The sequence below is a fragment of the Thunnus albacares genome, chromosome 11 (assembly GCF_914725855.1).
Source record: "Thunnus albacares chromosome 11, fThuAlb1.1, whole genome shotgun sequence".
NCBI classification, from domain to species: Eukaryota; Metazoa; Chordata; class Actinopteri; order Scombriformes; family Scombridae; genus Thunnus; species Thunnus albacares.
The window spans coordinates 2,606,652-2,631,817 of NC_058116.1; the positions used below are offsets into that span (position 1 = coordinate 2,606,652).

At 39.9% G+C, this 25,166-nt stretch overlaps 1 protein-coding gene across 1 annotated transcript in view; it reads right to left on the bottom strand.

Moving 5' to 3' along the window:
* Window positions 1–25,166, bottom strand: part of klf7b (Kruppel-like factor 7b) — a 73,947-nt gene that overhangs the window by 47,422 nt on the left and 1,359 nt on the right. The window lies entirely within an intron of this gene.

The window sequence follows — 25,166 nt, forward strand, 5'->3', positions numbered from 1 at the left end:
AATGGTGCTTTGGGAAATGTCTTGACGTGAGGCCGAGTACCGGAGAGGCACAAAATGGAAAACGGTCTATTATTTTGGCAGTCCATGCTACTTTGTGCAACTGAGTTAAGTATATAAATCATAATTATTGTACAAAAGCTTTTGTATTTGTAAGACTTAAATGCCTAGTATCTAACGAATGTCATAGAGATCCATCCATCCAGCCACACAGACAGACAGAATGATAGATGGATAAGAAAGATGGATAGATAAAAAACGTCATAGAAATCCATTCAGAATTTGAGGAAATTTATAAACTAGTAATGTTCTCGGTGCAGGAAACAATCAAACATTGTGGTTGTGGTGATCCTAGATTAAAAATGACCTGCAGTCAGAACTGACATTGACAGATTTGTGTTTCTAACAATCAAAACATGTCAAGTATGTCAGTCAATTTTGGGGAAATCTGTAGTATTTTCATTTGATAGAATGCTGCAGCCATAAAACTATGGCCTGTTGCGTCTATTAAATATAAACGTAACATCATTTCATTGACATATTGATTACACAGATACACAACATGGGCTTCTTGTGTCTCCTTGAATGAAGCTGTACCGGACTTCCTGAAGGGGCTGTTAGCTGAGCTGCTGCTAACCTTTTTCCGAGTTTACTTCTCTGATAACTTAAGATCCAGACGTCCAATGACTAAAATCCTTCATCCAGTTAAAAGATACAGAGAAATATCACTTGTAGCAACTAAAGGTGAACTTTTTGAGAAAAGTGATGGTTTGATAGGTTAAATCCACAGATAAATATTTCTTAATAGTTCAGCAAAGCGTCATACATTTGCTTTATGAAATCTATATATAAATATCAAGAATAAAGCTGCTGTCGCTTGAATCAGTGTAGCCGTCTTTCTGTTAATTACTCATTTCCTTTAATGCACATATGTGTGGTAATAATATTTTTGATGGAAATGATCATCATTAAAGTACATATGTGCATCAAACAAACACATCTCAAAAACATCAACGCAGAGACAATATAGCTGTGTCCTACAGAGATCATTTCTATATCTAGCAGCCTTATTGAACAACACTGCACTGAACCCAATGAACCCACTGAAGTAGAACATTATGTTAATGCAGAGATATGAAACTGCATTCCTGCCAACTAGCCAGAGAGGAGATAGTGTGGATGCGAATGTACGCACACACACACACACACACACACACACACACACACACACACACACATATACAGTCTTCACACCTTGTATCTTCCATCCAAATCCACAGGGGGCTTCTGGCTTTATTTAGGTGTATGAAAGGCATACCGCGGTGTGTGCATGGCAGCTGGTCCAATCATGATAAGTATGCAAATTTACATTTGATTACTTTTATACTTGTGCTTTGTGGAGTGAGGTGAGTTTTACTTCAGTATCAGCTGCTGTCAGCAGGTAGCAGCACTGCTTTGAATCCTGCGCTGGAAAATGCTGATATTACTACAGCATTTTCTACAGTGTGTGACAATATGACAACCCATCTGTAACTGTATGTGTGTGTGTGTGTGTGCGTGTGTGTGTGTGTGGAGAGGAGGAGAAGCCTGTTTAAGGTCAGTCAAGCTGTGTTGAGTGTGGCCTTTAGCAACCCGCCCCCCTGTGGAGCATCCTGGAGGGCGGCCTGCGTTGCGTGACTGAGTTCACGGACATTTTTTTTGACATGTTGGTGTCACGGCAGGAAGTGAAAGCATCAGGCTTTGCCACCTGAGGCCTGCAGACGCAGTCAGAGGGACATGTAACAAAGACTAACATTGTAACCCTAATTCTATGAGCGAATCACTGTGCTGATCCTGAGTCGCTGACGTTGTGAATGTACGGTTCAGGGGCAAAAGCTGTTTGTATTGCAGGTACCAGGTGGAATGGATTGCCCCTCATTATCCTGGTTGTTAAAGGACTCCACTTCTGCTCTTTGAACCAGGCTTAAATGATGGTACAAAATAAACCAATCGGGAAACACGATTTACACTAGATTCAGAGTACTCTCAAAAAGGTTGATTTGAGAAAAATCCTTTCAAGTGTGTTTAAAATGAGACAGAATTGAATGACAAATACCAAACAGTCTACTTTCAGTTATCATAAAGCTACTACAATGATAGAGCTACTGTAAATTGTTGAATATTACACAGTATTTAAAAAATGGCAAATGTGAAATGATAGCCAGCACGGAAAACAGGGAGGCTTCTGACTAAAATAGGATAAAATATACTGCATCATATATTAATATATAATAACTCAAAAATAAAGGCTTGTCTGTAATATAAGAGTGGTTCAAAGAGGGGTCTGGAGTTGTGGTAGTCACTGTTTGAGAATTTATAATATGTGTATATTTCCATCAAGGTTATGCTATGGAAGAACTTGTAAAGAAGCTTGCCTGAATTATTGATGACCCCCCCCCCCCCAAAAAAAGCATTAAAGTATGCATTAAAATTTTCCAATGTGCATAACATTTATCTAATATCATATATATGTAATATAATTGTCATAATGAAATGTCTGTAAATATATTAGATCATGACTGTGAAAAGTAATTCTAATTCTAGTAATGTATCAGAAATTGGCAAACAACGTGACTTCAAATCAAACAGGAAAGGGACCAACTCACGCTGAGGAGGTAGACACACATTAGTGGCCCATTCAGGCTGCACTGTTCAGTACATCCCACAATATCAAATTGGGAGATGGAAACAAAAACACTCTTTTTATTTAGCTGACGGAAAGGGTTCATTCTCTGGGGAGCATGAATTTGCACTGCAAATTTCAAAGCAACCCAGCTGTTAGGGTGTTAGAGATATTTTCATGGACCAAAGTGCTAGTCAGGAGTAGGATTGTGTCTTTACTCACCAAATGCACCAACACACAAATCATGGACATTATGGTATTTTCAATCTGTAGTTAGAGACATACGAGTGAATCAATAAAAAAGCAGTAACTTGTCATTAATCCTTTCTTTTCCAACAGCAGCTAAAACCCGTTTTCATCCCTGTACTGACAGAGAGCTCATTAGCTCACCCAGCAGTTATTTGGTGAACTGTCGCTCATTGCCCATTTCTCATCCAGTTAAATGAGGTTATTGTTAGTGAGGATCGTTTACTTTAAATGGCTGCTACTCTGAACAACAAGCCTGATTTTATCACCCACACATCAGTCTGAACACAAGCAGACACCACAAGCTGGCAAATGATGTTCTGCATGGTGATGGTGTTTATATGTGATGTCAGCACCATGGTGCTCTGTGTATACTATGTGTGTATGTGAGTGTGTGTGTGTGTCAGGACAGACTATGCACTGCAGCATCAGGAACGGACTTTACCATTAGGCAAGCTGCCTGGGTCCCCCAACTAAAAGGGCCCCAAACAGCTATAGATTTATTATGATGTTGAGATATGAAACATATTGAATTACGTTACAATTCTAACTCATTGTGCCCCAAAATAACTTACAAAAGGCCCCCAAAGCACTTAAAAAAATATGCAATTGTATGCTATTACTACTATGCTAGTATCTACTATCTATCTACTTCAGAGAAAAGCATTGTACCAGTACATTTACCTTACACAAGTTACTGGTTACATTGCACATTCAGATTTTACTCACAAAATATAACAAATAAAATATGATGCATTATTATTAATTAAACTATCCAGCATTATATAAGAATTAAAACCACCTTGAAGACAAGTAAATTTAAAGGACCAGTATGTAGGATTTAGTGACATCTAGCAGCGAGGTTCCCCACACTTCCAAGCATGTAGGAGAACCTACAGTGGCCAAAAAACTGGCAAAAAATGCAAAAGGCCCTCTCTAGAGCCAGTGTTTGGTTTGTCTGTTCTGGGCTACTGTAGAAACATGGCGGTGCAACATGGCGGCTCCGTGGAAGAGGACCCGCTCCCTATGTAGATGTAAAGGCTCATTCTAAGGTAATGAAAACACAATGATTCTTATTTTCAGGTGATTATACACTAATTAAAACATACTTATGAATATTATATTCTATTTCTGCAAAGTCTGCTCTGCTAGATGCCACTAAATTAGAATACATTTCACCTTTAAGTAAATTGTGCTAATAGTGCCTCTCTTTCACTCAAAATTTGAATGCAGGACATTTACTTTTGCAGTATTTTCACTGTGCGGTATGAATTTTTTTGCTTAAGAAAAAAGTTTAGTACTTCTTCTACCACTGCCAATACCAACATTTCCAGTTAGAGAAAGGGTAAAAATAAAGCAGGACAGAGTTTGCCTGAGGCCCCCAAATCACTAAATCCGCCCCTGTACAGCACACATGCTGTTTTTACCCCCTGATGTATTCCTGGTATATTGCTGACAGCCTGCAGTCTGAAGAATACATTCATTTAATGGTTGCTGGGTGTGTGTGTGTGTGTGTGTGTGTGTGTGTCAGCAGTTGGCTGGTTGAATGTGTACAAACAACAGCCTCCTCACTGCTCAGTGGAGTCAGTACCCATGCGTGGAGGTCACGGCACAAAAATATGACTGACTTTTGTGATAGTATATTTTACCGAGAACAGATGGAGTAGATTAAATTTAAAAAACACAGCAGAAAAAGACATTAATATAATAACAATAACACATCTGTTCAGCATAACCCTTGACCCTACAATTAACATTATGGATATTAGCGTTGGGATCATTTTAATGCTTTAATATTTCGTTGTGCAAGTGAGACTGTGTTTTTACACTTCTCTTATCTTGAGTGTAAGTGTTTGGCAGTACTCTACACTGTAAAAAGTAACAGGAAATATTTACAAAAAAACTAGATTAGCACTTATAAATAACAGATAAGCAACTTAAAACTCCCTGGAAATATTGTTTTTGCTGATTTAGTGAGTGAGTGAGTTAAATACTATAATATAGAGTCTATATGCTGCAGTGATGTATAGACACTCAGAATCACTAGGCTAAAATGTTACCCAGTTTGGGTCAATATAGCACCATTACAACAACAAGCAACATTGGGTTAACTTAACCCTCCAGCAATCTGTTATTTTGACCCAGTGTTACACACAACAGACTTCAGCTAAAAACTGTCACAAATGTATTGTGTCTTGTTCAAAATAATGGTGCTATATTGACCCAAACTGGGTAACATTTTGACTCAGTGAGTTTTAGAGTGTAGGTGTACTGAAAGTGTGTTCAAGGGCTTTTAAACCTAGTGTTTTATGTTATTCTTTATGATTGTTAGCCACCTGTTAGCCAAACAATTAAAGTGCAGTGCAGATGAAGACTTCCATGGGGTTTCCCTGACAACAAAACCTTCTTTAAACCTGAGTATGAGGTCACAAAATCACAAGGGGTTGATGTTGGTGTGGCTACATGTATAAGAAGTCTAGTTTAATGAATTGAGTCATGAGTTTGAAGGTTTATGAGACACTTAAACAATGCATGGCGGTTTATATTACTTTCAGACAGGAATTAATAACTGAAAAGTTATCACAGCTGTAATAATTTAATTGTCTCAATAATGGAAAGGTAGGTGAATTACGCTGTTGACATTGTTGGCTATTGTGCTGATGTAGTGAGGCTGCAGAAGAGGCTGAATTCTGTTTTGTTTTTGTGATACAGCTATTATCTGTCTGAATGCATCCTAAAGAGGAAGACTTGTGAGGGGTGGGCAGATGATGAAATTGACCTTTGTGGACACTCATGGCCACATAGATACAGTAGGAATAATTTGGGCTTGAGTCTAACTTTAAAGAGAGCATGTGTGAAATGTTTAAAGTACAAACTGTTTTGCGGTGATTGAATATTAGGTTGTCAAGATAAAATAGCTCTAAAAATAAAGCTGGCTACATCAGATGTATGGTATAAATGACACTGATGCACGTCAGTCCTTCCACTGGTGGAGGGAGGACTGGTGGCGACAGACTTTCCTCATGTTTCCTGCCACTTAACTGTACGCTATAAACACATAAAGGCAAAAAAGGTTGTGTGTGTGCAGATGCACAGACAGAGACAGAGACTTAGAGAAAGACTACAGTTAAGACTACAGATAAAAAAAGAGAAAGATGTTCATTTAGGTGTATGTTTCTTATTTTTTTTCATTCTCTAGGATAGCTTCAAACAGCGTGTGTGTGTGTGTGTGTGTGTGTGTGTGTCTACATTTATGTGTGTTTGTGTAATCTAATCAGGATATGGAGATTACCATTAAATCGTCCGGCAGGGATTACACTCCCTTTCACCGAGCTGATTCAAAGGCCACACTTATGAACGGGGGTTAACAGCTTGTTATAAGATGCTGGATTGTGAGTGTGTGTGTGTGTGTGTGTGTGCGTGTGTGTGTGTGTGTGTGCCCCACTCGCCAAGCTAATCTTCATTGCTCAGAGCGATGAGAGGGCCAAAGAAAGCAGAAGGCACGGCAAACAACATTGAGACAAAGACGTGACAAGAGACTGGAGGAGAGAGAGGGCTGAACAAAAGAAAACACACACACATGCGCGCACACACACACACACACACACACATAGAAAATGATGGAGTCACCTTTCCCCTATGTGAGGTCACAGCAACAACTCTGTTACAGTGTGTGTGTGTGTGTGTGTGTGTCTGCGCTCAAAGTGTTATGTGTACAGACTCTGTCAGAACACATAACATCATGACTTAAAGCCCACACTATAGGGGAAGTCTCTTTGATGCTGTAAACAACAACTTCACACAGACTCTTGCTTTATATTATGTCCTATAGAGGACATGTGTAGCGGAAACAAATAAAGAAATATCAAGATTGTGTTCCTGAAGGAAGATAGACGGAAGAATATTGGTCAGTGTGACCACCAGCTGATTGCAAATCATCATCAAGGACGGCATTCAGAGTGACCACAGACTGTTTATGAACTTCAGGAGGCATGTTGGGTCTCTGTACAACATTCTGACAAGCATTTCAGATATAAACTATCAGGCAGTGGAAATGACATCAGTGGGGTGCAGAGGATTTCAGTAAAGTAAATAAAATGAAAAAGTGTTGATGCTAAACAGATCATCTGTGCTGTTGTATGCTGTCATTTTGCTGTCGGGGTGGAAGGGTTCTTTGAGTCATTATGGTTGTGTCCAGAACCTCTTCCTCAGCCAAAGAACCCATGAAAGCTTCTTCTATAGTGTGTACACAGGGCCCCAAATGTATTTTTTGCTTTGCTGTCCTGCTGAGGCTGTTCTTCCACTTAAAAAGCAGAACTAACAGGGAGAATGTGCTGATGTGCATCAGAGTCAACAATATTGTTGACCAGCTGATGTTGTTGCTTGGTGAACTGTTTACAGACCAAAGAGAAGCAGAGAGAGAAGCTTTAAATCAACACTAGAGCCAAGAAGTAAATTCTTTGTTTACTGCTCAGCTTCAAATCTGAGTGAATGAATTTTAAGCAGAGTACACCACGTGTCACTAGGACATTTCTACAGACAACACAAAACCTAGAAGCCAAAACGCTCACTTTTTTCTTGTGCAAATTTGACTTGTTAAAGCACATCTGTGTGCACATCTGCGTCCTGACTAAGACCAGGGCTCCATTACACAACATCACCTGGCAAACACATGCTGCTGCTAGATGCTTAATTACAGGGAAAAACAGACTTTCAGACAGAGTTGAACCTTTATAAAAAAATATATTACAAACATTAAAATGATGGTGTTGTTAATACATTATATAAATGTAACTTTACTATATAATATAATTTCTGCTCTTGTTAAAAAATAAGTTGCACAGCACTGAGGTTACACTGACAGGTTTGGTATTGAACTATACTGATAAAGATGTTCTGAAAACTTTAATTTTCATGATCCATCTGGCCAATGAGAATTTTCAAGGCTGATAGAAAGATGTTTCTACACTTATTGAGTTTGACACAAATATGCAAGAAATTCTAAGAACTCAACTTTCCTTCCGATGTATATTTCTTAAGTGTAAAATATGTCAGCCACACACATAAAACCGATTTTACTTATTTTGGAGTGTATGGGAGTGAGTGCAGACTGCTTTTGATTGACATCTTGCTCACTCTCCTGTTAGCTTTGTTGCACCTGCGAGGTGGGACAAATTACTCATTCTTACTGGTGCGTGGAGTCTGGTGACCTCACATAATGCCCAGCACAGCTCTGCTCACCTACAACCTGGTATGCTGGACCTTTAACAACATGCCAGTTTATAACACTGTTGGCTGTGTGGTGGTATAGTGTAATGTACCAATGAACAAAGCTACTGCATTTACTGGAATTGATATATTTTTCACATTTGATGGACTGTACTGCATCTCTGTACGGAGAATAAACCATGAGGATTTCTCACAATCAGTTCAAGTCATGATGCTCTCGTGGCAAAGACAGATCTGTGCGTTTATAGATACTGACTTTATAGTCAAAAATCACTGCAGCAGACCACCACAAATACATTCTCTTTTTGGTCTTTTTCCATTAAAGGACACACACACACACACACACACACACACACACACACACACACACACACAATGTGAGGTCTAACATTGATCATAACTAAATGCATAACGAGTGAAGTCATCACTTATACACACACACACACACTCCCAGCAGCCTTTGTTTCACACACACACAGAGTCACGCATGCTCACACTACACAATGACCTCATCCCTCACATCATGCCTCCTCCACCCCACATCTCACACACACACACACACACACACACACACACACGGCCTAATACAGAAAGGGTTAATCCATTAAGACACAACAGCCGCTGATCCTTTCCTTTATGTTCCACTCCTTTACATTCATTCACTTCATTGTTTGTATTACACTGATATAAATCTATCAGACAACCGAATCATATCAGAATGATTAATTGACTTATTGTGCTGTGTGCAGTTAATGTGTAATCATGAATGAAATGTAAAACCATTCCAAACATTGAGTGGGTGTAGGTGTATTTCATTGTATTGTTTAGGATCTGAATCAGCTTCACCAGACCATAAAACTCTTCCTCCAAAACACATGACACACCGAAGAGAAAACACTAAAACTCACAGAATTAACACACACACGAACTGCATCACATGCTCCAAAAACAAAACATCTTCATCACACTGAATAATTTACGATATGTCAGCTGCCATGACTGCAAGAAGCTCAAACATCCTCAGCAGAACCATTGTCTCAGAACATACAAATTAACCAAAATCATTTAATATTCAGAAGCAGCTGCAAGTGGCAGCATTACTCATCTAACACAGATATGACGACTTCTCTGACTACAGCGCCTTAGGTCTACATGTTTTACAATCACTACATCAGATCCCAAGATGTATATTTGCTGTCTGTCCCTAAAGCTCACACAGAGTTGGGGCAAAAAAAAAAAGGCTTTCATGTTTTCTGCTCAAGCCACTTGGAATAGTCCACAGAAGAAAACTGGATAAACAAAACTGACGAGACTGTCGGAAATTCTATATTTTTGTTTTGCATGTTTGACAGATTATATTGTTCTGTTTGCAACTTTTTATTCTGCTGTCATATCAAATATGATCTTTGACAAAGAGAGTCTGTGAAATTTCATCTCATAATTGAAAAGAAAATCCCTCAGTACAGTTCAAGACTCCAAGGTCTCACACATCCCCAGAAATAAACAGAGTTATCTTCATCACTGACACAAACAGCATCAAATGAAAAAGTGGCAAGTGGCAAGAGTTTATGTGGTAGCGATCGACTCGAGTCAATTGAGAGCCCTCAAAAGGACAGACGTACGAGATTGTGTGTGTGTGTGACTCCAGGGAGGCCTCTCCTGTCATCACACCTTTTTTTTAACACCAGGGTCTATCTCTCTCTCTCTCTCTCCCTCTGCTTCTCTTGTTTTCCTCCAGAGGTCTTTGTATTTTGCGGAAGCCACTGATCTCATTGGCCTTGCTGGAAGGCAAAGCGGGGAGACACATGACTCATACATGCCCCTTTGTGTGTGTGTGTGTGTGTGTGTGTGTGTGTGTGTGTGTGTGTGTGTGTGCGCATGTTTTCAGACCAGGCCCTGATGATGAAGCCCTCTCTGTATTAGAAAGTTGTCTTGGGGGGAAAAGAGAAACCCCCTCCATATCGCCATTTTGCTGTGTCCAGCAGTTCAACCTTAAATAATTCAGATGTCTCCCCTCTTCACCCGACACACACACACACACACACACACACATACACACACACACACACGTTGTATCTACTATGGGTATCAAAGTGAAGTTTTACGTTTCGTCCAGCTGAACAAAAACAAACTGAGGCCATGTCCACACTAATGTGCATAAATCTGAAAATGTATGTTTTTCTATTCTATGTTTTGGGCTCCCAGCCAGACACATTGGCTTCATGTTGTAGTGTGGAAAACCGACAGATTTAAAGGAACACTCCACTAATGTTTAAAACAAGCTGAACATACCGATCAACACAGAAGAAGTGAAATCTGTGAATATAAGTTGACTAAAGCTGCTGTCATCCATGAAGGAGAAGGGTACAAACTTTCAGGGCCTACAGGAGGCCAGTGTTTGATAACCAAAATATCATTTTAAAAGATGTAATTAAGTTCTTTGCATTCTTGGTGACAACATTAAGAATCTTATTTTCTATCACCTCTAACTGCCTCTGTGATCGTTCAATGTGTATGTCAATATAACTGATTTCACAATACAAGTGCTATCATTGATATACTGACGTTGTTTTAATTTTAATTTTTATGATATCACATTTATGAAATGTAATGCAGCATATATATATGTTTTTTTTTTTAATTTGTGCAATCATATAACAAGAAAAACAAACAAAAAAAGATATAGTATTTCACTAAAAACATGTGTACTGTTTGATCAGCTGCATTGCCACTTAAATTAAGAATTGAAGATAAAAAAGTGGACTTTTAACCTGCAAACACCAAACAAATTTTCAAAGTTAATCATCCTTTTATTACCAGATGATGCTTTGTTGTTGTTTGTTGTTGTTGCTTCTCATCCCGTGTTTTTTTTTTTCTCGCATGCACGCTGTCTTTCTTTACTCTTTCACTGTCTGTGCAAATGCACAACGAACCAGGAACACATTTATCCACACACACACACACACACACACACACACACACACACACACACACACACGCACACTGCAGCACTTGTCTATTCCCTCAGGTATTCCTGGCAACATTGTAGATTAAAATAGCTGACGACCCACATATCCCAGTATAGCAGGCATCACACTGCTGGGCCACCACAACACTACAACCATTTGTCCACATAAAGCAGCACACAGCTGGCCTGATTCAGAAATAATTGCACTACATGCAATTATGACAAATGAGGAACGGCTCAAACATTGTTGATGAATATTTTATGATTACTGCTGTCTGAATATTGAATATCAGATTGACTGGTATTGAAAATTGGCTTCGAAAAGCAGGAAAGTGTTGTAACTGGATAGAAGTCATTTGAAATGGATGAAGCTAAACTGAATGGTCAAATCGAGTATATATCTGGTTTCATACTTGAGTCTCATCCAAAATACTGAGTCAGATCACTTGCTAGCTGCACTAAGAAAGACATTTAAGGTAATGACATCATGCGGATCCAGTCAGTGAGTCAGATATGTAATACTATAGCTGTTTTGAAGTTCGTTTGATCCAGTGATTAAATGAGGTGGATCTGGCCAATAAGAGCTGGAGAAAACATGAAAGCATTCATGACAACAGAAGGAGCCAACAGAGCAAAGCAGTAGTTATATCATACAAACAATTCATTTAGCAACAGCATTTCAGCATTGCACATGCACACAGTTTGCTGTTGACAAAGTGCAAGAGGAGACAGACTGTTGCTCAATATTTCAAACACGCACCATTGCAACAACACAGCTGGCAAAAGGAGATGTTCCTTTAGTTCCAATTAAGGGAAATCTCAATGCTACAGCATACAATGATATTTAAAACAATAGTGTACTTCCAACTTTGTGGAAACCAGGGTTTGACATTAGGACCTGCCCACCTTTCTACCAAATGCAGGTAGAATTGGCAGTGGCGTGTAACATAGTCACTCTTACTAGCCACTTTGGCGGGTGCCATTCCGTGTCGTGAACTATTTTGTCATAAACTGGAGCAGTGCTGCAGATCGATCCGAGGGAAACTGCTGTCAGCTCGACTCCCAGCGAGCATTGCTGTTCCTACAGCTGATAAATGCCCCCCTCTTCCCCTCGCTCCTGCCAGGTCGCTTACACACACACACACTCACAGACCTGAATCAGGAAACAATCGAATTGATTAGTCAAAAAGAATTTCTTCTCTACTGCAGAGATTTCTATTCTATTTTGTATTATTTACTGTTGTTGTAAATAAATATTTAAATGGATTGTTTTTTTCTCTTGCTAGGTTTTTTCAGTTTAGATTTTATCTTTTCAGTTAATCTTCTACACCCGTGTACCACTATTATTATATCCAATATGAAGCTGCTCTTTTTATGTCTTAATCGGTTGCATGTTTTCATACAACAGGAGCTTTACACACAACCTTATCAGAGCTGAATATTTGATGAATGTAGTATTATACATTTTATGTATGGTAGTCATTTACATATAAAGGGTTGTAAATCTAGTTCTTCAAATAAATTATAGCACACCATAGTCAACTTTAATCAAATAAAAAGTTATGTTGAGACCTGCTTGCAACAGTTTGGAAGAAGACGCTTTCTTTCCTGTTAACAGATCTTACTCTGAGTAGATCTGTTGACTCTCAGTTCTCTGTCATTCTCTCTCTCTCTCTCTCTCTCTCTCTCTCTCTCTCTCTCTCTGTCTCTGTCTGAGACAAAGAAACAAGTCGGCAGACTTGTGAAGAAAAACAGGACAAATTCCCAAGGTCATCTTCCTCCACTGCATCTGACCCATTTACTGTGTCCCACTCTACTCACACACATGCACACACACACACACACACACACACCAATCATGCATGCATAAAGGCGCACTGGAATGCTGGCACGCTCCGTCCTTACTGCAACGCTGTCTCTTGTTCTGTCTCAACACAGACATCACACCTACACACACACACACACACACACGCACACACACACACACACACGCACACACACACACACACACACACACACACACACACACACACACACAGTATATTATGCTCAAATGCCCTGACACAATGTGACATCCCTAATGAAACTCTTCAGCAGGGACTAGATGGCTCAGTGTAAGGCTGTTTGGGCGATAGTTCAATATTATCTTATATTGCATCTTAGGCAAATATATTATGATGAAATAATCGTGTTTTCGATGAACTACATTTTGTTGGACAAATAAATGATTCAGAGAAAGTAGTAATTAAAAACTGATTAACGCCATACCTCCTGGCCTGAGCTTAAATCTAACAAACAGATTTCATCTTTGTCATCTGTTGCACAAAGATGACTCATTTTTGACTAATTTGATTATTAATTATTAGACTATATTGAAACTAAACCACATGGCTGACTGATGGTGCTTTCAGGTGGGGTTGTGTTCATCATATCAATAAAGGGAACCCATTAAAATGACCCACTGCTGTCACATACACGACTTCATATGTGGAAATCTGTGCTACCTCAGAATTCAAGTTAAGATGTTTTCTGATGTACTTATATTAGTATGTCACAACTCATGAAAACTTTACTTTTGGTGTATTTACAGTAATTATCTGTACTTACCCTGACAGACAAAGCAAAAGCAGGACACTCAGAGGGCAATATAGCAACAGAAAGCCAAGGTAAGGTCAAACAAAAGCAGGTAGAGTTAAGATAAAGTTAAAACAAGAAGACAAAAGACACAGAAATGGAGAGAGAAAAACAGCACAGAGAAGACAGAAGGATGATGGAAGATAAAGATGGTAAGAGAGATAGACCATAAAAACATTAAAAAATGTAAATATAAATAAATATAAACACAAAAAGTAAAAGCAATAAAAAGACGACATCACATAAAAGCAAGTCTATAAAAATGGGTTTTAAGAAGTGATTTAAAAGAAGTCACTGATTCTGTGAGCCTTATCTCCTCAGGCAGGTTGTTCCAAAGCCAAGGTACTGTGATGGCAAAAGCGCGGTCACCTTTAGATTTAAGCCTTGACTTTGGAAGGGCCCCACCTGAGGATCTAAGGCTGCAAACTGGCTCACATGGGGTCAACATTTCTGTTATGTAACTTGGGGCCAGACCCAGACGTGCTTTAAAAGTGATCAGTAAAGTCTTAAAATCAATTCTAAATGGAGCAGGGAGCCAATGGAGAGAAGCCAAGATTGTATGTATGTAGTCGTCTGTTAACAGCAGTAAGAAGCCTAGCTGCTGCATTCTGAACTGGTTGGAGGCCAGAGAATGACTTTTGGTTTATGCCAGAAAGGAGGGAGTTACAGGAGTCTAGTGCGTGAATGACTTTTTCCAGGTCAGAGTGTAAGCATTGATTGGTGCATTGGCTTAATTCTGGAGATTGTTCTTATTTGAAGGAAGCAGGACTAAACAACCTTTTTGATCTGTGGTTCAAAGCTTAAATCTGAATCAAACAGTACTCTCAAATGTCTGGCAGCGGGCTTCACATTAGCAGATAAGGGACCAAGGTCACTCTCAATGAGACTGATAGGGTTTGGGAGACTGAACAACATGATTTCGGTTTTTGAGCTATTGAATTGAAGAAAATGTTGTGCCATCCAACAGTTGTCATCACTGAGACAATCTATAACAGCAGCTAGGTTTTTTTGGGTCACCAGGTCTCAGGGGAAGGCATATCTGTGTGTCATCTGTGTAGCAATGAAAAAAGACCTGGTGATGTTGGATGATTTGGCCGAGCAGAAGCATGTAGATAGAAAATAAAATTGGACCTAAGATTGAACCTTGCGGTACACCACAGGTGATGTGAATTGTAGAAGATGAGGAATTACCTATGGTGACTGTGTAGGTTCTTTCTAAAAGGTATGAATAAAACCTACTAAGTGCAGTGTCTTTAATGCCAACCCAGGTTTCAAGACAGTAAATTAAAATGTCATGATCCACTGTGTCAAAAGATGCACTTAGGTGAGAATTAAAATTGGTTTCTTGCCCGTCAGCTACTAAAATGAGGTCATTGGTTACCTTGAGGAGGGCAGTTTCTGTGCTATGTGAAGCTCTAAAGCCAGACTGAGACTTCTCAAAGATGTTATTATGACACATAAAGCTAAAAGTTAGGTTGAAACCACTTTTTCTAAGACTTTTGATAAAAAAAAGAAAGTTTAGAAAGAAGTTTAGAAACTGGCCTAAAATTATTAAGAACAGAAGGATCAAGGTTAGGTTTCTATAAAGACAACATCAGCTGCAGGTTCAAGCAGCTCAACTCCATTCACTCCAGGACAGAATTTGTGCCCTTGCAAACAATTTCAGAGGGCACAAGTCAGGCATTTCATTGGCAGAGAGTAGTGAGTGGGAAGGAGCGTAGACCTGGATGATAGAGTTCAGGTAGGCGGGAGCTGTTTTAGTTGCTGTTTTGTAAGCAAGTGTTTGAATTTGATGCAGGCAGCAACTGGGAACTGGAGGAATATAATAACAGAGGAGTGACATGTGCTGCTTTGGGCTGATTGAAGACCAGCTGTGCTGCTGTGTTCTGGATCATCTGCAGAGGTTTGAACGTACATGTGGTGAGGCCTGCCAGTAAGAAGTTGTAGTAGTCACTGCGTGATATTATGAGAGCCTGTACCAGGAGGTGTGCTGCATGCTCAGACAGGTAGGTCTGATCTTTCTGATGTTGTACAGGGCAAATCGACACAACCGAGCAATCAAGGCCACGTGAACCTTAAAGGTTAGTTGGTCATCAATCATGACACCCAAGTTTCGGGCAGATTTTGTGGGCATGAGTTGGGTTGATTTGAGCTGGGTATCGATCTGTTGTTGTATAGAGGGACTGGCTAGGATGACAAAGAGCTCATTTTTAGAGAGATTAAGCTGAAGGTGGCGTTCTTTCATCCATACCAAGATATTGGCAAGGCATGACGAGATCTGAGCCAAGACTGTGAGGTCTTCCACACAGTCTCTTATTAACATTAAAAGTAAGAATGTATATTTGTGCAGCTGTCAAACTTTATACCAGCAAAACTAAGACTGGTCTAACTTTACACACCAGTTTACTAGATCTTTGTGAAACCAGCAACTAGTATGTGTGTGTGTGTGTGTGTGTGTGTGTGTGTGTGTACGCGCACGTGCGTGTGTGTGCATGAATGCATGTGTGCGTGCGTGCCTGCATGCATGTGTTTGTGTGTATCCTGGATGGTGTACTGCCAACTGTAGGCCTTGGCAAGCTAGCTCACACACACTTCCTCTGCCACTGTCAACATCCTCTGCACACTACGAATGATGTCATTACCAAAGCACACACACACACACACACACACACACACACACACACAATGCCCTAATGGCTGTGTTGGTTCAGATGGGAGGAGGATGTGTTTCCATCGAGATGTAGACATATTAAACAAAGTCATAAAAAGTCTGCAAGATAAAATATCAGCATGAATGTGATTTCATTAAGAGCTGTGGGAATATTCTTGAATGATCACAACAAGATGACACCATAAAAGAACAGCAGGAACTCTTTTGGTACATCATGATAATTTCACAGACAGATTCGCTGTAGCTGGTATTTATGTTACTTTACTGAATTATGTTGTCTCCTCTGTCCAAACACACCACGATTTTGTCAGCCTCCATTTTTATTCTTTATTTTCTGGGCTTTCTTACATTGTTCTATACTGACAGAAATAAAGTGGAGTGGAGAATCAGGCTCTACAATGTCATAATTTAATTGGAAAAGTTTTTCCATCAGCCTTTATAGCGTCTTCTCTATATTATCAACTGTTCTGCCTCAGACCAGAGGAAAAGCTTCTTGCTGTATTTAGGCATATTTTCAAATTCCTTGCATTTCCATTCAGTTGTTTTAAATGTACGGATTCAAAATGGGTATAAATAAAAAGATGTTAGGGAGAGAGAGGGGGGCAGAGAGAGAGGGAGGAGGAGGGAGAGAGAGAGAGCTGGGTGAGTAGAGAATGAGAGGTTTGGTTGGAGGCCAGGTCACAAGGCTTTATCCCTGAGCCAACCAGTCTGCAAACACTGGCTCAGCAGGATGTACGGACACATACACGCGCATACACACACGCACGCACGCAAAAACACACACACACACCACACCTGCGTGTGCGCTTGTGTGTCAACACAGCTCAGCCTGTGAACGGCAAGAGAATTTCTGAAAAAAAAAAAAATCAAACTCTCAGCTGGTGTATTTTGAAATAACTTCCCTAATAAAATTCATTATACATTGTATCCATAATGTGGAGGTACAGCCAACAGAACTCAGTTTGGTCAATCAGAAAGGCTTCACTTTACCTTAATCCTTAAAAGTATCATTATGGTTTGGTCCTGTCAATCACTCAGCCAGTCCAATATTTACCAGATATGTAGGTGGTCTCCTCAAATACACTTTCCTGTACTTAAATATTTGAATATTTTTTTCTTAGTATTTAGAATTAATATCTTCCTTGTAAAATGGTACAAGGACAAGTCTGTTCAACAACTGCAATTTAATACTCCATTTTCACAATTACTTCTCTATGTATTTGATCACTCTGTTTGCAATTGGTCTGTGGCGCAAATTCAAATGTCAAAGTTCACTTCTATGTGAAAGCTTCACATGGATTATGTTCCTGCTGTATGCAAATCCAATGACTGCGGTATTTCCATTGAAAAGAATTGGTTTTGGTCCAAGATGCTGATGTGAGTGAACCCTAAGCGTGTGTTAGCTTGTCTTAGCTCAATGCTATGTGTAGATAACTCTCAGGCATTTGATCTTGGAGCTTTGACCATCACTTATACACTCTTTATCTAGTATATGACAAGGGAATTAGCAACAAAACCATGTGACTTTAACTTTGAAGAAAACCTCTGAAGAAAACCCAGGTGACTGATTTTTTAATGCATTGGGTAAACTCCTGCTAACTAAGATGATGTACCCTGTAAATTAGACATTGTTGGAGATATTTGGAATCTGAAACTGATGGAAGTTTACACAGCAAACAAGCACATGTCAGACTGATCTTGTATATATAAACCTATCTATCTATTTATCTATCTATCCATCCATCTATAGATAGATGGATTATATATGACTCACTGCACAATTGTAGATATCTGTAGTGTGCTTGAAGCATAAAAAGATGAATGGGTAAATCTCCTTGTAAACTGTAGTAATCTGGCTCCATGGTGAATAGTGCTGGAGAGTTGCCCTCCATAGAAAACCACTCTACTTGAAAGATCAGGACTATGGCTTTCACTGTATAAGCTCTCTCCATCACACGCGCAGTTTATTTGTTCTGCTTTCCTGCCGCGGCAGTCTGACTGTTCACTTTCTGATCTAATCTCTGCCACCGTAGACTGAATGCCTTATTCACTTACTGAATTAAGGGTTCTCGAGTGAGTGTGTGTGTGTGTGTGTGTGTGTGTGTGTGTTTGACTCGAGTGATTTCAAATTATGAGGAAAAGACAATAACTGTGTGTTTGGGAGCATGATTAAAAAGAAAATGAATGAATGCAGTGATTACAGCAGCTCATAGTGAGGAGAACACTGGCTCGAGCTTCCACACTGCAAGAAGTGTGGAAGCTTGTGAGTTTGTGACTGAAGGCTTCTGTTCTTACAGTTATGATTTCTTTTCAGTTTTCAGTATTTTCTTGCTTTGATTAGTGAAAAAAAACAATCATTCAGTGATAACAGCTTCTCAAATGCAAGCATTTGCCTCTTTGTCATATATTATCATTAAGTGAATATATTTGGGTTTGGGGTTTTTCGTTAAACAACATGAGACATTCGGAGGTGTTACTCTGAGCTCTTAGAAGTTGTGATGGGCATTTCTTCTACTATTTTTTGACATTTCATTGACTAAACAATGAATCAATTCATTAAATAATCAGCAGATTAATAGTTAGTTGCAGCCTTACTATAGTCAGTCGCAGCATGCATTGGGAAAGAGGCAGGTCCCCCAGTGCAGAACATAATTATGAGCAGCAGTGTGGAAAAACCACATCAGCGTTCTAGTTATAATTCAAGTTATAAATATGAGGAATATCTGACAGCTACAATATCTCCCACTTGCCAAAAAGAACAACACAAATCTCAACGAAACAGTGGAAAATGGCTGCAAAACCTTCATTGCTGGCAGTTGAATCTCAATAAAATCGGATACAGAGTTTAGCGAAAGTTCAGGCAGGAAGACTATCTGTCACTCATTCATTCATTCCCATTCCTCTCTCTCTCTCTCCCCCCTGTTTCTCCAGCTGTCGCATCAGCTGATTAGGGGCGTTACTCCTAGTTATTGAATCAGATTCCGCCAAAATCTCTATCTGCCAATCATGTCTTAGCTGTCAAACTTTAAATCTGTTCTCTTCTATGTCTCTGTCATTTCAGTGCAATTGTCCTCCCACCCCATCTACCTCCATGCCTGAGATCCAGAAGCTTGCTCCTCTTACACCATCAAGATCTCAGCGCCCCCTTATTCACCACCACCACCAGTGTCTAGACTCCATCGGGGGGGATATCCTATTCTACTCTCGCCTTCACCTCCCCCTTTCTATATGATGACATCACGATGGGGTCTAATCGCCTTCTGACTTTCATCTATCATGCATATTCAATAAATAATATTCACTTAAAAAACTGAGTCTCTCCTGATTGAAATGAAGCATAACACAGTTGATTCAGCTAAGGAGCTGTACATCAGGTGTCACTTGTTAACAAAACTCTACTTTAGGCTTGATTTCCATTTTTCTAGTGTGGCTACAGCCTTTAGGGATCTTCAAAGCCAGTAGGGTTCATCCTTTGGGGAACATGAATGTCTGTATAGCAATCTGGATAATAGTTGATGAGATATTTCACTTCAGACCAAAGTGTTAGAAGGACATTGCACTGTTTAGAGCCACACCATGATCCCAGCTAAAAGTAATGACAAATGGTGAGTGAGGTTAGCATTGTTTACAGAGCCTGACCAAGAGTTTCACTTTACAGGATACAAAGCAGAGATAAGTAGCTGATGTTTGCATTTAAAAAGCTGAATTGAAGTAAGTGGTATTCATTCATTTTCTTTTAATCAACTAAAAGTTTATTGTTCCAGCACCAGAAACATGTTAGTTTAAAAGACAGAAGACATGTAATAACTGAAGAAACCATTTAAAAAAGTTCCAGTTGATGTATTTGGGACAAATGATGAATTTGGTTTTAAATTGCCTTTTAAAAAGGCACATTTTATGACATTCTGATTAGTTATTACATAATCTCTCCATCTGTCTCTCTCTCTCCATGTCTTTCTCTCTGTCGCTCTCTCACTTTTCTGTTGTCTCTTTCCTCCTTTTCTCTTTACTCCTTTGTTTTGCTCCCTCTTCCTCTTTTTTTATCTGCTGTGACTATGAGGAAGCAGCTGTGCTTCACAGACAATTACATAACTGTGTGTGTGTGTGTGTGTGTGTGTGTGTGTGTGTGTGTGTGTGTGTGGGTGTCTGTGTGTGTATGTCTTTGTCTGTGTGTGTTTGTGTGGGTGTGTGTGTCTGTGTCTGTGTGTGTGTGTGTGTGTCTGTGTCTCTGTGTGTGTGTGTGTGTGTGTGTGTGTGTGTGTGTGTGTGTGTGCGTGCGTGTGTGTGGTAATAAAGAGGACAGATGGGAGCGAGACAAAAGAAAGATGGAGTGAAGAAAGATTAAATTCTCTTTCCTGTCTAACTTTCACCTGCATTTATTCACCTCACCTCATTTATTGTCTTCTGGTGTTTTCTTTCTCTCTCATCCTTTCCTCCACTCATCCTCTCGCCACCACCCACATCCTTCCCTCCATCCCTACATACAGAGTTACTGGGCTGTGAAATGTGAAAAACTGCAGCATGCATGGCAATTCATTATCTTGTCAAACTTCCCTGGGCCTGCCTCAAGCCACTCAGAGAGTGAGAGTGAGAGAGAGAGAGAGAGAGAGAGAGAGAGAGAGAGAGAGGTAGTTCATACAATGGTCTGCGCAGTTCCGAAGAGAACAGAGAAACGGGAAACAATAGATGCTTTAAAGAGAAGTTGCACAGCCTGCTGAGTGTGTTATAACTCATATGTTTGGCACTTCAATCTATTGATGACTGAAGGACTGTGTCTCTTCTAATTTTCTAATCTCGATGCGATACAATATCTGTGTTTCAGTACTGTAATAAACCTTATTTTCTGAGTATAAACATATTTTTTTGTGAAAAAGGAAACCTGGAATGTACAGAGCACAGCAGGTGTCATGCAGAATAAGTAATAAGGGCTCTTGAACTATGTATAGATACAAAACCAGCACTCTCACCCAGTCGAGACAGGATGTTATAGGAGTTTCGCTGTGAATTTTATGGCCAGAATCAGCAACAGCATTTCTGAATTTCTTCCAACCCGCTACCAGCGTAACACACCTGAGTCTGTACGGTCGAGTGAATCGAGTTGAGTTGCGTTGTGGATAATGCAACTGCAAGATCTCACAAAAAAAACGTAGGGACTGATTAAATCTGCATTCATTATTGTGATCACAAAACGCAGTCGAAAAAAAACGCAGGGCTGCAGGCTGCGGGCTTGCCAGGTCTAATGGAGACACTGTATATCAGTAACACAGAGCTGATTGATCTAGCATAGAGCTATAACGACACCACAGCAAATAAATCAATCGGCCTGAAAAGAAGTGCAGACACACAGAGCATGTAAACTAAGAGACAAGATGAGAAAGAGGCTGTGAGAGAATCAGCAGCTTTAAAGCACTAGTAGTCTTGTAAATGAGGCTAGCTTCCTGCATGTTGTGTCCATGTATCTGGCTGTTAATGTAGATCTATATCCACAATAACCACATCACACCCAAACCTCTGCTTCACTTTTAACCTGCGTAGGTCACCACTCTGTTTTCACTGTCTCTATATGGCTGTGCTTTGAAATAAATGGATTATATCTAATTGGGAAGTCTGGGTTTACAATTTCATCCTTGGACACACACACACACACACACGCACACACACAAATCCCTAAAGCCTATCTCATCATTCCAAACCTGCAAAGATGCAGCAATTATATGCAGAGCATGAGCTCCCACTGTCAGAGGCAACAAGGCTGACAGACAGAAAAAGAGAGAGAGAGTATATGTGTGTGTGTGTGTGCATGCGTGTGTGTGTGTGCGTGTTTTCCACATGTTTAGCCATGATGCAAAGCAGCTGATAAAAGAAGCCCGTTCAAGGAAACAAAGACCATGAGCATGATGCAGGGACAGAGACGAAAGATAAATGACACACACAAAGCTGGTTGTTTGTTTGTGTGTGCGCATGTGTGTGTGTTTCTCTGTCCGTCTGACAGCAAACGGCCAATTACTGTCAAAAGTGGCGGGATGAGTCCTGCCAGACCATAGCTTTCCATTAGTGCATGCCAGCCAAGCGTTTGTGTGTGTGCGTGTGTGTGTGTGTGATGGAGTGAATGAGGGGATAGAGGGAGACAGAAGGAACAAGAGTGGAAAAACCGTGGGTGTGCCTGGTCTGTGTGCATGTGTGAGTGTTTGTCTCTCCTCTCTCTGAGACTGTGTCCCCGCTAGTGCCGATAAAACACATCTTTTCCTCTTAGTTTTGGCCTTCCATCCGCAGTAACGCAGTGTTTTCCACCCTGAAGAACTGAGCTTCTATCAAAAAATCTCTCCCCATTCGGAATATGAAAAATCGCATACACACTTGTTTTGAGTTTTCATATTCATACTTCAAAATGCTACAGTTGGCTTTTAGCATTTAGAGACATGATGGGAGATATCAATGAAGCAGCATCAATAAAAGAATATTGTGACCTTTCTGGATGCTTGCTTGATGCCAGAAAGTGTTTAGCATAGCTTAGCACAAACACTGGAAGCAGGGGGAAACTGCTAGCAGCTAGAGTAAAAAAAAAAAAAGGAATTTCAACAACTCAAGCTAGCAAGCTTGTTATCAATACATCCAAAAATCATCTGAACTTTGTTGTGCCCAGCTGTGATTAGTCAAGAAAAAGTCTTGGTCCACTAACTGCTTGATGAACCACGAGTCATTTTGTACGTCCTGTTTCTACACTCATTAAAGCTGCATTCATTAACTGACAGACACACAGCCCCGACATGTGATTGCCTTTGTAAGTGGTTACAGCTATGCTATTTGCACACAATTGCTATTTACACATGTAGCAGATACAGAACTCAAAATCCCATATTGAGTCTTGGTTGTGTCCACCTGATGAATGTAATTATGTATTTGAATGAATTTACTCTCCTGTTAGCTGTGCTTTGGTCTCCACCAACTCCAGAGAAAAATATCTTTAGCTGCTAGATGTTTCACTTTCTTCATCAGCTTCACTTGTCTATCTGCTGTTTGGTGCTGGGCAGGTGGTGTACAGTGGGTTTATCAGAACTTGTTAGCTGAAAACACCTGCTACTACTCCAACTCCAACTACTACTCCTGCTACTGCCGGAAACAAGGTTGATGAGAGTGAACCAAATGGCAAAAGGTAAAAACCAAAATTAGGAGCTAAAAGACACACACACTGCACAGTTGGTGATGAGCAACGCCTTTCTCATCACAAATTAATATTAAAAATATCAATGAACCAACTGTTAAATATATAAGAAACAATGTTTGAATATAACAGCTTTAATTGTGTTGGAAACCACCTTTTATGCAGCTGGGTTAGCAGTTTCCTTCGGCTTTCAGTGTTTGTGCTAAGCTTGGCTAAATATGTCTAGAACCAGTCTTTGGACTGGTTGTGCTGAGATGACACTGGTATCCATCCTCTGATTAATTCCCTGTAAGGACACAAACAAGCATATTTCCAAAAATGTCAGTGTCCCTTCAAGCAGCCAAGTAGCCAGTGATCACTACAGTTATCCTAATAACAACAAACTGTTAAATGTCAATATAGCAGCTCACACAAAACAGGTGCTGTCATCCATGTATGGTATTCTTACCAAAGCCCTGGAATCACATTATCTAGTCTTATAGTGCACTTGCAGTTTTGTTAGACAGCAGGCTGAAGTGTCCAAATGAAAATGGATAAACTGGATGGAATGACTTTTTCCCCAGCTTTACATTCCTGTCTCTAGGCACCAATTTAAACAGCTTTTCCAGCCACTCTGTGGAAAATGAGACATGGCATCAAAACTGGAAACAAACCTCTCAATCAATTAACAATATGATTACAGACAGAAAAATGGGTTACAGGGGATGAAACTATGCGCTGTTTGGACTAAAAATAGGATGAAGCAGCTTGAATTGGTGTCAGTAAGTCAGTCAGGGAGGAGAAGTGTAGCGTGAGCTTCATTCAGGACAATAGCAATAAAGACACACGTGGTCCATAAGCTCCAAACGCAGGGAGCCATACGTCGTGCTGGTTTACTTAAGAACGTGTGAGAGTATTGAAAGAGAGTAAAACACTACATCAAACACACTTATTCCCACATATCAGGCCGAAAATGGTCTCCAATTAACAGCTTCCATTTCACAAGTTCAAGGGGGGGAATTTTAAATTATTGGTATCACCAGATCCTTCATTAATACATTTTCCTCTTAAAATTGTTAAATAGGTACTAGACATCATAGTATATCATATTATGAGCATAAAAACTGTTATTTCAGATGTTGAAACCATGACTAGACTTGTGAAAACAGAAAAAAAGGATCATTTCATGTTTTTTTCTCCCCCACAGATGTATCAATCCCTATAATTAGCTTTAATAAGGGATTTTATAATAAAGGTAATACAGGTCAGATAGTCTCTGAGCTTCATGCACAGTCTACTGTATGTTCTATAGTGGGTGATAATGCATAATTCAGCAGGATTATCTGCAAACAAACAGTGGCAGATGTGGATATATTATTTAAGAAGAAGTCACTATCTATTCGGCATGTGTCCATCTTCCATGGCCTGCGTGTGTGTGTGTGTGTGTGTGTGTGTGTGTGTGTGTGTGTGTGTGTGTGCGTGTGTGTGTGTGTGTGTGTGTGTGTGGGTGGGTGTATGATAATCTAAACACATCAGGCTGACAGACTGGTCCATCGATCAGAGGAGTCAAACAGCATCACGCTTCAAATACTCAATACTTAATTTCTCCATCATCAGC